This window comes from Sus scrofa, chromosome 14 (assembly GCF_000003025.6).
Source record: "Sus scrofa isolate TJ Tabasco breed Duroc chromosome 14, Sscrofa11.1, whole genome shotgun sequence".
NCBI classification, from domain to species: Eukaryota; Metazoa; Chordata; class Mammalia; order Artiodactyla; family Suidae; genus Sus; species Sus scrofa.
The window spans coordinates 71,292,508-71,308,615 of record NC_010456.5 but is presented as its reverse complement, the minus strand read 5'-3'; the positions used below and the strand labels follow the sequence as shown (position 1 = coordinate 71,308,615).

The 16,108-nt window shown below is 36.0% G+C and overlaps 1 protein-coding gene across 7 annotated transcripts in view; it reads right to left on the bottom strand.

Annotated features, from left to right (window-relative positions):
* MYPN (myopalladin) overlaps window positions 1–16,108 on the bottom strand; it is a 105,321-nt gene that overhangs the window by 79,976 nt on the left and 9,237 nt on the right. The window contains exons 1-2 of one of the 7 annotated variants that reach the window (XM_021072489.1): window positions 9,645–9,700; window positions 6,376–6,840 (exon numbers count right to left, since the gene is read on the bottom strand). The exons of 1 other annotated variant lie outside the window; for it this stretch is intronic. The gene's annotated coding sequence lies outside the window, so the exon portion shown is untranslated. Of the gene's footprint in view, window positions 1–3,323; window positions 3,464–6,375; window positions 9,075–9,644; window positions 9,743–16,108 lie in introns of those variants that run through there. 5 more of the 7 variants (XM_021072490.1, XM_021072493.1, XM_013983298.2 and 2 more) reach the window with 5 other exon arrangements.

Here is a 16,108-nt window from a genome sequence, read left to right as displayed (position 1 = left end):
TCAAGATGGCCTCTTTTTTAAAAAGGTGAACATTACTATGTTTTAATGTATCTTTGTCTCCAACTCTTTATTTTAGGGTGGCTTTTATCTTGAGGCAATCTGGAATGAGACTGACTTTAGAATCAGATCATCTGTTTTCAAATTCTGGTTTCATCTCTTAGCAGTTGCGTGACTTGGAGAAAATGACTTAACGTCTCTGAGTTTTGAAACCTCATCTGTAAAACATGAATAATATCTAATTCCCAAGGGTGTGAAGATTAATAACATTATGAATGCAAATCTCTTAAAACAGGGCCAGCCCCTGTAACGAGCACTCAACTAATGTTGGTTAAAACAAAGAAAAACTTAGGTAAAGGGGATGTTAATGGTTAATGTTGAAGAACTTCCAAAAAGCTTATATTTATGGTGAGAATAGTGGAGAAAATACTCACATGAGTAATCACTGCTCTCTATAACTATTTTTTTTCTTTTTTAAAGAAAACGAGCCACTTGAGGTATATATATGTGTACCTATTCTGATAGTCATGAGAAATTCTGACAACAAAAATTTAGGATTTCTTTGATATTTGAATATAGCATTCGTTACCTAACACTTTGGAGTTAGGTAGATGTGGTTCAAGTCCTAGTTCTGACCCTTCCTAGCTGGATAAACTCAAGAAAGTTTCTTAAACTCTGTAAGCCTCAGTTTACTTGTTTGTGAAGCAGGGATAATAACTGTAGCCATCTCATAGTTTGAAGGGTGACTAAATGTGCTTGGCATTTAGTAAACATTCGGTATATGGTAGTTTCTATTATTATGATTGTTTAACCACAGTGGCCACATACCATGATAAGAAACGGAAGTAGAACTAGTGATGTGACTTGATTAAGGACACATTTTAAAGGGAAACCGAAACTAATTTGTAGTTAATTCAGTGTCTCTCTATTCTGTGGAAATACCCAGAGATGCCTGAACAAACGCTGCCACCTTCAGGTCTTTGTACCTAGTCTCTCGGCTCAGTCTACTCCCTGTCCCCACTTCTTTTCACTGCCTTACTGGGGTCAAGTCCTACACAATCTTCTGTTGTTATCTGAGACTTGGCCCTGGGATTTCTTCTTTTCTCTGGGTTGGTTACCTCTCCAGTATGCTCCCCAAGTTCACTATCCTAACCCCCAAACATGGCACTTATTACAATATATATTTTCCTATTTGCTTTTCTGTCTGCTTCAGTTTGTTCTGTACACTATCCTCTCTGAACACACACAGAACATAGAAGGTGATCAAAAAGTATCTGTTGAGTTCTTTTGTTCATTAGAACTTCCTAATAAATTTATTATTGTTTATCTTTTTTTAAGTTGTAGAATAAAATAAGACAGATAAATAGGAATCATATTTACAGAGAAAACTTACAGTCTCAAAGAAAACTGTAAACTGGTAAAAACTGTAGTAACTTCAAAGCAACTTTCAAATAAAAATTTATAGTGGATTTATTTTTTATGGTGGATAAAATAACTGGAATTATGCTTTGTTTTCATACCAGAAGTATCAAAGAACATCTGATTATAAGAAAAATCCTAGATTTGAATCCCAGTTTCAACACTAAATAACTTTTCTATCTTGAGCAAGTCATTTAATGCATCTGGATTTCAATTATCCTCATCTATCAAATGGGATAATAACAATTGCATCTCAGAGTATTCCCAGGTGGAAATACATATATAAATTGTTAAATTGATAAGTAGTACCTAAAATAGGAAATAGGAAAATGTATCACTTTCTCATTTAAGCATTAATTTTAAAACTATGTATTATAAAAGTTATACTTAAAAAAAAACCAAGAGCTATTATGGATAACCTAGTATTTATTTATTCATCCCATAAATAGTAATTGAATATTTACTATGTGCCAGGCACCATTCTAGGCACTGAGCATTCATCAGTAAACGAAAGACAAAGTCTTTGCCCTGATGGAGTTGATATTCTAAGTGGAGAAGATATAAATATTAAGAAGAAAAATGAAGTAGGGCAGGAGAATAGAAAGTGATGGGGTAGAGAAGAGGTGTGTTATTTTAACTGGGAAGGCCAGGCAAAGCTTGTCATGCAGTGGAGAAGTTAGCCATGTAGCCATGTGACCATCTGAGAGGAAGAATGTTACTGACTGAGGAAGAAGTGTCAGGGCCAGGGGAGGTGAAGGTTTGATGTGTTTAAGTCAAGCCCAGTGTGCCAGGAGGTGTGTGAAAAAGAAGAGTAGCAAGAAAGAAGTCAGAAAGGTATAAGGCTAGACCATGTAAGGCCTTTCAGACCATGGAAAGGACTTTGAGTTTTAATAAACATTGAGTGGGAAACCATTTTAAGTTTTGAGAAGCAGATGACATGGTTTTGAAAAAGTTCAGTCATGGCTGCTCCTCTGCACAGAGTGCAAGAGGTGATGCTGGTTTGGGTCAATGAGTGGGGTCAGTGGAAGATGGTGAGAAATGGTCAGAACTGAGACATCTTTTGAAAATAGAGCCAGTATGATTTGCTGATGGATTGAAAGTAGGATATTAGAGACAGAGCAGAGTCAAAGGAGACTACATTATTTATGACCTAAGCAACTAGGTGAGTGGTGGAATTTTTTTCTGGGATGAGGCAGGAACAGATTTTCAGAAGGGAAATTCAGAGTTCTCGTAGACATTTCATCTGCTGTGTTTAGAACAACACTGAACATTGTTTCCTTCTTTCTGCTTCTTACAAAACGGAAATAGATATTATGCTGCTTTCAAAATAAGAATGAGTAAATGCCCTTGAAAACAGATTGTGGTTTTGGTGAGATGATCTTAGGTTTGAAATGAAACAATTAATGTGGCGTCAATAATTAAGATCAACTTTAGTAGACTGTGTAAACTAATTTAGCCACATAGACTGCTTATTGATTGTTCACTTTGTTTTGCTAAATATCTCTGGTTTTTTTCCCTATGAATTTTCTTGAAAAGGAGATGTGACCTAAGAACTTGCTAAAAATGTAAGAGACTGGTTTACAAAAACAAAACTTAATGCATTTTAAGTTTGGGCATATTTCTCAAGTCATGTTAACTCAACACTACTGTTCTGTAGGCTCTAAGGAGATCTCGTTGTTGGAAATATCAGATGCTATAAACTCATCTTTTGGTTATAACATGAATATTTAAACTAGGGCATTGACCAAAGAATTGGCAAAACCTAATATGAAGTAACTTGGATTCAAACATGAATACTGAAGTTTTCTGGCCCTGGTTTGTAGGTCAACACAAAAACAGCCTAATATTAATTGTTATTTAGCTAGAGGGCTAGATTAGGAAAAGATGGACATTTTTAAGTAACTCACCTCTAAACTGAGGATGAGCAGAACTACTCTGCTTACTTAATAGGTTTATTTGTGAAAGAACTTTGACAATGTAAGGTAATCCTTTTCTGTAGGGGAGCACTAGTGTGAAGGATGCTGAAACCAGAGCCCAAAGTTAGGATTTCATCTGAAATATTGAAAAAAAAAATCTGTAAGAGTACATACTATAACCCATAGAAAGGCTAATAGAAGCCAAGAAAGAAGGCTTCAGGAATCTAGGACCAAAAAAGAGTCTGGTGATAGTCATAAAAATGAGGTTTGATTTCACTTTTAATTCGCCATTCATGAGGAACTTAGCTCTTACACAGGAAGTCCCAAATAAGAAAATGTTGTCATCCCCATTAAAGATTCATTTTAAATAAGAAAAAAAATTAAACATTTTCATCCTTCTTCAGCCTCTTCATATTTGTGACAATTTTTTTTTTTTAGGTGGTTAAGGATCTGAAAAAAGATAACATCCCTAATTAAATGGGCATAACATGTTTGCTAGGTAGGGAGAAGAAGCTCACAAATATGCTCATGAGCTCAAGATCCAGTTCTAGTACAAGTCCTTTGTGAGAAGGCTCTGCTGAGCCCCTCCCAGACCAGGGTTGCATAGTGACTCCAAGTGGAGGTCTAGGTAGCATGCAGTCTGTAGAGAGCTTGTCAAGGTGACTCTAGTTATACACGAGCTCTAACTCCTAGTGACTACAGGTAAATAGTCCCACTCTCACTTTTGTGCCCACCAAAATGTAACTGCTGAAAATATGTTCTTAAATTTCTGAACTCACCATTTTGTCTGTACTTGAGTCCCTTTAAGCAAAAAAGCACAATGCACTAGCATTTTATTTTTCAGTCTTTTTTTTTTTGCCATTTCTTGGACCTCTCCCGCGGCATATGGAGGTTCCCAGGCTAGGGGTCGAATCAGAGCTGTAGCTGCTGGCCTACACCAGAGCCACGGTAACGCGGGATCTGAGCCGCGTCTGCAACCTGAACCACAGCTCATGGCAACACCGGATCCTTAACCTACTGAGCAAGGCCAGGGATTGAACTCGCAACCTCATGGTTCCTGGTCGGATTCGTTAACCACTGCGCCATGATTTGAACTCCTGCACTAGCATTTTAAAAGCTCTTTGTCAGCTAGAAAGCATCATAGAAATTTAAGAAGCTACCTCTGTGGTTTTTGATCCTTCTCTATCTCTTAAGAGAGGGAAAAAGTTAGGAAAATCTTTCCACTTCTTTTGTCTTGTTGTGGGTAATGACACCAAGCAGAAAGCAATGCCTTTGTTAAATGTCAAGTCAGTGAAGGAAACTGATTATTCTGAGCTTAGCAGTATCATTCATCTGATGTTTCCAGGTTAATAAACTGACTTCATTACTCCTATTGCATACAGGAATTAAGTGTTAAAAAAATGTAGTTGTCACATTTTCACATACTTTAATTCATTAAAGACCTTTCACAGTGAAACCTAATTTACCTGAAGTCTCCTTTCTTCAAAAGTAAATTTTGAAAAATCCAATCTCTATGAATTTCAAAACCCAGTAGGGATAAACACCCATTCAGTTTCTTGTGTTTAGGAATTGTGTTTCTGAGTCCCTTCCACTGCGTCTGTGCCTTTGGAAGCACATTGCACTAGAAATTGTATGCTGTTATAGAAGAGGTGTATTAGAGTCTGTAATAGAGTCTGTGTTCTAAAGTATAGATATATGGAACCCTAGGCCTTTAACACTTTATTAGGAGTTCCAACAGCATTAGCCATATTCTATAAGTGGGAATAAAGACAAACCTCCAGAATTTGGATAGTGTCCAACTGTTTGTTTCATAGTCCATTATAATAAGATTCCGTAATGTTTATAATTTTATCTTCTGACAAAGTAAATATAGTGTGCATATATTTCAGATTTCATGGGATGGCCTTGATTTTAAATATTTTGCTTATTTTCAGTCATGTATCAGACAGCATATCTTAATTTTTCTTTAAAAATGTGTTTATTTTAGCTATAAATGTAGACATTCTCAGGTTCCTAGAAAAAAAGGATCATATATATTTTATGTAGAGTTAGGAGTTATCATAAGGAGAGACTAAAAAGTTATGACAAGTTTTTAATTTAGAGCTTGTAGAATTCATTTCATCATTACCAGCATGAAAGTAATTGAATCATAATTTTTTGAGACAGAAAACTGGTTAGCTGTTTTGTTTCTTTCTAACTGATGGATGCTAGTATCTTTAACAAGTATGAGTAAAAAAAACCCTGTTGATAAGATAATAAAATTTCTTAGCCCTGTTACTATAATATTCACTTTGGAGGAATGGAAATACAGATTAACACACACTCTCTTTTTCTTTGCTTATACAGTTATTAAAATATAATTCAAGTTGTGCATCTAATTATTGCTAATAGTGCAATGTACCAAGCCAAACACTTGCCACTGACTGTCAAGTGTCTTTCTGATGCAGCTGAAAAGGGAGGGAGGGAGAGGGAGAGAGGAAAAGGGGGGGTGGAGGGAGAGAGAGAAAGGAGAAAGAAAGAGCAATGTCCTTTGAGCAAGACTTTCTGCAGCTGTTGTGTACATTAATCCAGGGAGCAGCTCTCCCAACACTAAATATAGCAAGCATATCCTTTTACATGATAAAAAAAAATTTAAATGAAAGTCTTTAACTATGGAGTCATATTATTTTAGATTAGATTTGATTTCCTTTAAAAAGGAAATAGGCCTTGTACACATATTTTCTCTACAAACACCATGGTTTGAATAAATGAATGCATGGAAAATGCCAATGACATATGTAACATGTCACAACTTCCTCTGTTGAGATAGTTTCACTTAGGACCCAAGTAGGCTGTGATCTCCGAAGGTCTCATCAATCCCCTCCAAAGTCTTTCCATGTAGAAACTTTATTTTCCACATAACTTTGTCTTACCTCATATATAATTAGAAAGTTATCCTTGGTTTCACTCTAAACAACAGTAATTAGGTCTCTGAAATATCCCTTTCCCCATTGTCAGTTTCTTGTTATCAAAACACACTTGAGAGCTTAAATCTGGATATTACCTTTCTTTTTTTAGTTGACCCAGATGAGGATGTCCAACCCCGGCACTCCACTGTGATGATAATTATCCAAGGAGAACTTTTAGATGAAAGCACGGAAGAAAAAGAAAATTCTTCACGCCCTTGGAAATAGGGTGTAGCTGTCCATAGAAAGTGAGGAGTTAACCTTAGTTTCAGTGAAGATGGCTGTTAGAAGCTGGACAACCTGTCACCACCGGAGCCAGAGCATTTGTCAGCTCACAGGTCCCAAGTTATTTTGAGCTGTATAAACCATGTGCCTGTGAAACATTCCACCTGATTGGATAGGAGAAAACTGAGCAAAGGGATTCCACAGCAGGACAGCACCTATGGGCAGTGGGGGTCAATCGGTTTTTCTTCCTATAGAATTTCACTTACAGCTAGAGGCCCAGGTTGTTTATTGACTTGTGTTTGAAGTAAATACTGAATTCATTATAGAACACATTCCATCTGTCCAAAAAAAGAGGCATTATTTTAAAAATATATCAAAGCCCTTAACTTTTCAGGAAATTAGTTTTAAGGAATAGAAACTGATTCTCATTAAATCACTGATACATTTTAGGAAATTTGGCTATGAAAAGCCAGTATGGAGCTAAGTTCTAATATTTTAAAGCTGAGAGTTTTTCGAACTGTTTGTCCAAAGGTTAAGCAAAAGCAGACGATAACAAACATTAAAAGTTGTTAACTAGAAAAAAAAAGTTGTTAATTAGCGATCACAGAAAAAATGGAGAGGAGAAAGCCGTCAGCCTGAGAATAAACCCAGTAACAAATGAGTTTGGATAACTTTTTCAGAAAAAGACTAATCAGGATACTGTTTAAAAGTCAAAATACTATATAATGTAACATATTACAACAGCTAGTTATTTCGTAGTACCTGGAATAAACTTTTTGTATATTATTTTTGAAAAAAAATCTATGCCAGATTTCTTCTTTCATAAGCATTACCAAACAATGAAAAAGAATCCTTAACCAAACCAATGTCTGCCCCAAAATCTACCTTGTTAAAAGTATAGGCTCTTTGACATAAATTTCATGCATTTTCAGAGTATTAATTTGGAAAAAAAAAGGTTAACCCTATTGTTTCAATCTTGGAATAAGCCTGTGTTTTAAAAAATCAGATAAATGCCATTGGTCATTTGGTTTTTTTTAAAGATCATTCTTAGATTTGAATAGCATGAAATACATTGGCTTAACCCAAGCTTTCTTAATTAAATCACACAACTGCTTGTAGGATTTCTTCCCATTCATTCATTGGACAAATATTTACCTATGCCTACTGTGTACTAGGTACTGGATATAAAGCAGTACACAAAATATACCCCAATTCCTGACCTCATGGCATTTACTAAGAAATCTTTCTACCTTTTTTAGTTACTGTGAGACTCCCTGCAGTATATCGAATAGATATGAAATTTGTTTATTATGATCACATCAGAAACTTCACTATACCTTCTGTTTAGGAACTTTGAAATGGGCAAAATGAAAAAGAGTATTGAGGAAAACTTGAAAATAATACAGGTCAAAGGAACTATTCCTGAGTAGGGAAGAGGGCACAAGGATATGGATATATGGATATGTTATATGGATAGGTTATTGGATTAGAGTTATATGGGTAGGTTACTTTCATTACTGCATAAGCTATATCTTCAGTGTACAGGCTTGTTTGCTCTCTTACTTAATCCTGCCCTGAAACTAAAAGACTACTTAGTTGTGTTTCTGTGTTTTCTATGTATGTACATGCTCCAACAATTTATTTTTTTGTTTAAAGAGAGAATCTTCCCCTACTGTCCTATTCAGATCTTGCGGTATGGTCAACATAAGTGCTGCTAAGTCTTGAATAAGGACATGGAAAAGTGGAACTTCATTTAACAAATTTGGTTTTCCAAAGGAAAATGCTTCTATACACTGTAAGTGAACCCATTTCTACTTCCCTGCAAACTGTCGCATGATAAGCCTGGTATCCTACCTTTCACCCAGGTATAGAATACTGAGGTGGCAGGAGATACATACTGAAAGATAAAATACAGTTGGTTGGGCAATGGAATTAGGAATCAATAGGAAGAATTAAAATCAGTTTGAAATGGGAAAAAAAAAAAAAGACTTGCAGAAGAAGGACCCCAAGTATGTCTGAATAGCAGTCATCTTTCTCTTCATTTTTACTGTAATGTTTTCAAATGCAGATAGTGTACAAACTTTTTTGAGCTCTTTGAAAAAGAGCTGGATATAAACATTTTAAGTAAATAATATTCAGCTACTGTGGACACCTTGTTTGTACTACATTAAACTTGCATTCTAGATTCTAGTTTTTTTAGAATTAGTTTCTGCTCCCAAGTAGTGCAACTCCTACTTTGCGTATCGTCTTAGTAATTGTATAAGTATTACACCACAAATCTACTAGATTAGATTTTACCAGACTTTACTGATACAAAGAATAATTTTTAAAACTTAAGAAAAAATATATCCAACATAGTTAGAAACAAATTCCATAAGTGACAAGTAAACACAAGCTTACATGCCTTAAGCCTAACCCATAAAGTTGAGTGGCTCATCTAACACGTGTTCATTGTGGCTTGAACATGATCCTGTGCTTGCCCTCAGCTGTTTTCTTAATTCAGTCACTCAGCTATAGAAACAATTTACTCACATTGGGGTGATCCACAGGAATGCCAAGGAATCTGGAAGATCTATGACAGAGGAAGTCTTCACTTGGAGGATAAGCATGTGAGAATTTCTGTGCTACTAAGATTCAGGTTAAATTTTTGTATTTGCTCTTTTCCCATTTGCTATAGATTTTTATTCTTTAAAAGAAATTTCTTACATTTACCAAATTTTCAATGAGTTTTGCTTAAAGTTCATAGATTTATACTGAGTTATTCCCCCCCAGTATCACAAGAAAAAAACAACAATCCCCTATATTTTATTTTTAAAGAACAGAGACATGTATTATTTTCTAAACATTGCTAATGAGAAGAATACACCAGAGACAAGGTCGTGATCATCCAAAACAATATATGTATGTGGATTAGAGAGGATCTTATACAAACCTCATGATCCCATGTAATTGAGAACTACATTTAAATCCTTGAGAAAGGTCTTTCTTGTTTCAATGATAGTGAAACCACTTGCTTAAAACTCAAACTAAAAAGCAGTTAAAAGCTCTAAGTTCAAAACCTATTTAGTTTTAAAAACTAAAATCATTTTTAAAACCCTCTAAATAGAATACTTTTTATCCTGAAAAGTAAATTTGTGATTACCTGTCCCAGGAGAAAGACCATCCTTATATCAATCAACCAGGAACATCCAAAGCCCAAATCTCACTGCCTAACTTGTGTCAGCCGCAAAAGTAGCATGAAGGAAATGTGATACTGCCCCGCCAGAGTAATGAAGGGTATTTACAGGGTTCCGTGGCAGATCCAGGGACAGTCATTTAGAACAGATTGCTCTTTTGGATCCACTTTAATAACTCAGTCTGCACGATGTTCTTATCCTGGATGGGTGGTGGGGGTGGATAATGACTAAGATGACTAAGGAAAAGACTTAACTTGATTTCTCCTTAGATTTGATGAAAAGGGTAATAATGATGACACTTTAAAGAATAAAACATAAGGGATGCACAAAATATCTGTGTGCAGGATGCATGTGACACATGTAAACACCTTCACTTAATACAAAGTTGAGTGTATGGTTGATATATTTATTGAAGTAAATCTGGGGAAATTATCAATTATTATGAACTTAATATATGCTCCCCCATTTGGGGGGATTAGATTAAAGCTTTACTATGTGGCTTCCATGAAAGCACAGTAAGGCTTCCTTTATTGTGCGTTTGATATAAGGACATATCAAAATTTATACTTTTTAGGAAGTATTATTTCTAGAAGAAAATCTATTCCCAGAGGGGTTTTTTTAGTTTTTTTGTTTTTTGGGTTTTTTTTAAAGAGCATCTATGATTAACATTAAGTTACTGAAGACATCCAAGATAATTAGTATCAGGTGTGTAATCCTGCACCCACAGTTGATTTCCATTGCTCACCACATTAATGTAATGGTTGTAGGAGTTCCCTTTGTGGCTCAGCGGTAATGAGTCCAACTAGTATCCATGAAGACATGGGTTCGATCCCTGGCCTCACTCAGTGGGTTAAGGATCCGGCATTGCTGTTGCTGTGGCTGTGGTGTAGGCTGGCGGCTTCAGCTCTGATTGGACCCCTAGCCTGGGAATATCCATATGCCTCATGTATGGCCCTAAAAAGCAAATATATATATATGTGTGTGTGTGTGTGTATATATAAAATGTACTAATGCACATCTAAACTTATCATCTTAGTAGAAATAAGTTAACATTCCTTAGCTATATGCTAGGAACTATGCTAAGCTCTTTATGGACATTGTGCTTTGTTTTACATATTCCTTCAACAATCTGTGAAGTAGGTACTATTAGAATTCTTACTTTGCCATGAGAATCCGGAGCTTAGAAAGAGGTTAAAAACTCCAAGGTCACACGATGAGTAAGTGACTGAGCCAGGCTTAAATCTAAGGTTAACTCTTAAGGCGGTGCCCATAACTGCTGTACATATTTAAAAGTTCATGTTTCTGTGGTATTTGGGGGAAAAAAATTAAGGGTAAAAATGAACAGAAAGCCTACTCTCTCTTTTAGTAAGTATTTTAAAGGAACACTCTGTGGAATTTTAAGTTCATAATTTTTCTGAAAGAAACCAACCCTGATTTTCTTTTGTACGAGTAAAGAAACAGGCAAAAAGAGAAAATATAAAAAGAATAAAAGCAAGTGCTTTCTGATACATTCTATCTGTAGTATTCTAGCTGAGAACATGATTTATAGGTAGACTGAGACTTTAGGCCGTAATTGGCATTGGAAGGCACTCTGACTGTTTTAATAGACCTATTCCCCCCCCCCATACTATTTGTTTATTTATTTTTGGCCTTGACCAAGGCATGTAGAAGTTCCCCAGCCAGACACTGAACCCAAGCTACAGCAGTGACAACACTGAATCCTTAATCCTAGGCCACAAGTGGACTCCTTATTTGTTCTATTTATGGTTTTTATGATTGTCATTTTGCTCGAACCATTTAGATGCTTCGTTCACTTTTTTTGCCACACCTGTGGCATGTGGAAGTTCCCAGGCCAGGGATGGAACCCATGCCACAGTTGTAACCAGAGCCCCAGCAATGACAACACCAGATCCTTAACCTGCTGAGCCACCAGGGAATTCTTAAAGCTTTGTCTTTTGAAAGTAAAGTTAAATGCTTTATCTTATTTTATTTTATTATTTATTTATTTATTTATTTTTGCTTTTTAGGGCTGTACCCCTGCCATATGGAGGTTCCCAAGCTAGGGGTCTAATCAGAGCTACAGCTGCCAGCCTAACACCACAGCCACAGCAATGGCCAGATCTGAGCCACATCTGTGACCTACACCACAGCTTATGGCAATGGCAGATCCCTAACCCATAAATGCTTTATTTTATTTCTCAGCACATCAACTTGGGTCAATCTTTTTTTTTTTTTTTTTTTTTTTTTTGCAAGTTAAGGGTAGGAAAAAAGCAGTTGAAATATTCTCTCTTCACAACAGTATCACTGAATATTGTAAATGCAGATGTGCCAGGCTGTGGGTATTTCCACTCAGATTCTATTTTGGGGCAACATGGATATCTCAGAAAGCTGAAGACAAAGTTCAGTGTTACGCATGACCTAAGTAATCACACTAACACTAACGGTGTGAAGGTAAGGATATGGGAATTAATGATTCTTCCAAGTGTACTCTATGATGGGAGCAGCCTAAGTTATCTCTTATTCAACACTCGCAAGCAACCCTGCCAGGTATTGTTGTTTTCATATTACAAGGAAGGAACTAAGGCTTAAAGAAGTTTATCTCCCAAAGTCACCCAACGGGTAAGCTGCATAGCTGGGTGAATTCAAATCTAGGTCTCTTAGTTTAAAATGTATTCTTTTTTCCTTGGCCCCCACTGTCTTCTCATGCAGAGGAATTATCCAAGTTTGTTCAAAAATCAGAAATCACCCAAAGAAGGAAACTCCCCATTATTTTCATGTGTATTGATGGACAAAGGATTATTAAAGTTATTACTTTGATTTTAGGGACTTGGTATTTATTTAACAGAAGCAAAAAGAGAGCAGAAAAATAGCATATGACTAAGTCTTGGACTATTTTCACAGAGAAGACTCAATAAAATTGGTGGACTGAAATAGCAGGAGCTGATACATGTTTCTGAGAAGTAATCATATTACACGAAATCTATCAAAAGGAATTTGTATTTTATATCCCTATTCGAGTTCACATTTTTACTTGCATACAGATCTATCCATTTGATGTTTCTTGCTTTAGTGAAACTTCCTATCAAATAAAGGCGGCAAATTTTAATGTAGGAAGGTCTAGAAAACCTTTTTTTATTTTGCCTTTTCATTCATTATGCTTTTGACCCAATTGCTTTTCATTCTGTACTGAGAATGGATTAGTTAAAACCTAGTCTAATCAAAAAGTCTTCTGTTAATATCTTAGAGATCCTCTCCTTTCATCTTCTAGCCTAGATAATAAACTTTAATTAAAAATGTGAGTGATAATGTCAACAAAAGGGGTAAACAAATATACAGTGTCACAGAAGAATTAAACACAAAAACTTACCACAGTATAAATCTAGCTGGGGATAAATCTATTTGTAGATAGCCCACTGGCCTGACTATATTGTGCAAATTTCAACCAGGAATAAGAAAAGTCTTGGTATAGTCAGAAATATGATCATCTTAATCCTATAAAAATATAAACAACCTTTTTTTTGTCTTATCTGCCATTCTTCTGCACAAATTCTTATCTCCAGAAAGTTCCACCAGTATTTCCTTGCCTTATCTTTCCCTCTTGCCTTTGTTCACTGTTTCTTCCAATTATTATGTAAACAACTAATGTTTGTAACATTTCTTATATTGCTGAATTAAACTGATTTTGAATTTATGCATTTATGCTTTATCTGTTTAACTAGATCAGCTCCTTGAGAATCAAAGCCATAAAAGATATTTCTCTGTATAGGCCACACAGTTTTAATCTTAAGGTCTGGCACAAAATAGTCACAATAAATATTTGTAGCATGCTATACAAATAATGCATTAATTGTTGCATGTCCTAAATTATTTACTCAATTCAACAAGTATTTACTGAATGCTTTTTGTGTGCCAAGAAAGATCAAATGACCGAAACTCTCAGCAATATTAACTGATTTGATTGTCATGAACAATTATGGCATTTAACACAGAAATACTATTAAGAATCGTTTCAGAAGAGGACAGGAGCTAAAAATGTTTGGATGCTCATTGTGCGCCCGTCATCAAGTAAGAGCTGTGCTGCTTTAGCTTAGTGTATGCTCACAGTTCCTGAGATAATTGATATGGGAGACCTTTGTTTTTGGAAGAGGATTAGAGCTGTTTATAGCATCCACCTTGCCCAAGAGTTCTTTTCTAGGTGTTCCATAAAAGGACTTTCATACTTTTGCATCTTCCTGAACTGGCTTACCCCTGTTTTTCCTGCCTACCTTAGGACAAGCTTTGTTTTACATCAGGTCTTTACTGTCTGTCCTACCCCTAGAATCTGACCCTTTTTTGTGTCTATGGACTGCTCATCTTGAGTTTTGGACTTCAGGACCCTGCTACCCATAGCTGAGAGGCTGTTCTGCCAACTCTTATGTCCCGGTTTTCGAGATTCCAACTCAAATCACAGACTGAGCTGCCTGTTTTTCCAGAAATAAAGAATACGCTTAAAACACACATGTAATCTCTAATTTAGATCAAGATTTCAACTATTTGTAACTGACTGCAAATTGGACTTATTCAATGCAGATAAAGCCAGGATGAATTACTCAGCTGTCTGAGTGATCCTCGCTGACCCAGCCCAGTGTCCACAACAACCAACCTTTATTGTTTATATTTAATACATAATTTAATGCAACAACCCAAGAAGTATGGATCATCCCCATTTTATGGAGGATGAAAGTGAAAAAAATCATATGCTAATGTGTGTTTTGCAAATTCAAAGATCTGAAAAAGTCTCTGGAGATAAACCTTGAGATTGTCCAAGGGGTTCTATGTCATTATCCTCTTTTTATAGAGGAGGAAACCCAGGATCAGAGAAAAAAATTATACGACGCCCCTCAGAGCTCTGATCCACACCCAAGTCTACATGACGCCAAAGCCCAAGCTCTTCTCTACACCACACCTCCTTTCAGAGGAATCCATGCTCATTAGCAATGCATTTGGGAATCAGTTTGGGAAAAAACTCAGAAGATGTGGAGTAACAAGGAGACCTCCAGTGATAGAAGGATTGTGTTGATTTAGTGACTTCCTCCAAAATCCTTCCAAGTCCTTGGAAATCTGGATGATTTACTATCTCTTACTGGTCAAAGAAACAACTTAAAGAAATTGAAAGAACGATAAATAATAATTTTCTTGGTGCATCTCTATCTGCAAATGACTAAACACAGTGAAATTAGGCATGAGACAGTATTTTAAGTACGCATTTACATAGAATTTCATCTTTTTGAAGTTTTTACAGTCATGTCTTGGTTATTACACTCAAATGACAATGACAAAAGCAAAACACCACCACTGCCCTTGAAGTTGGTCTTTATAATGAATATTTTGCACAAGGGAAGGTGGAGCACTAGAATGCCTTACGAATGTAAATCCGCAGTAAAACCCTGGTTGCCAAGTTTATATTATTAATTTAGTTTAATAAGAGCTTTTATGGGGGAAATACCACAAATTTTATCTATTAGCAAAACCAGACCAAGAAATATGTACTAAATGAGTCTTAGAACATGCTTTGAATAACTGAATATAGATGGCAACTAAAAAAAAAAACATAAAAAGTGATTCTTCTTTTTTAAAGTGATTATTTTCTTTTCTTTTCTTTTTTTTTTGTCTTTTGTCTTTTTGTTGTTGTTGTTGTTGCTATTTCTTGGGCCGCTCCCGCGGCATATGGAGGTTCCCAGGCTAGGGGTTGAATCGGAGCTGTAGCCACCGGCCTACGCCAGAGCCACAGCAACGCGGGATCCGAGCCGAGTCTGCAACCTACACCACAGCTCACGGCAACGCCGGATCCTTAACCCACTGAGCAAGGGCAGGGACCGAACCCGCAACCTCATGGTTCCTAGTCGGATTCGTTAACCACTGCGCCACGACGGGAACTCCTAAAGTGATTATTTTCTATTTCTATTCCTAGGTGGTAATTACGGTAAATAATATTGTACTAAGTCTTAAGAAAACCATTTGTGAGAACCAGATTAATTTGTTTTATTCATCAAAATGATCTAATTGCTCATGAACTTTATTTTAAAGGGTATTTATCTCAATGTACTAAAAACTTCCTTCCTAGCTACTCTGGGAAGTCTCATAAAAGAGAGACCAGATTTTCAAAAAAAAATCTTATCTGCTTTTTAATTTTGCATGAAGAGTAGATGGAAGAAATCCAATTACTATCTTAACAAAAAGAGACAGATGGATTGCCTATTTGGTGATCATTCACTGTGTTGATGTTGGGATGGGGTGGTAGGAAGAGTTTTATTTGATTTAATTCTCTCTTCTCTATTAATTTAGAAATGTTAAGGTCAGAGAATGTTTCCAAGTTCAGGTAATGTTTAGCTCAATGGAAAAAATAAGTGAGCATAAAAGCCATTGTAGGAGTTCCCATCGTGGCTCAGTG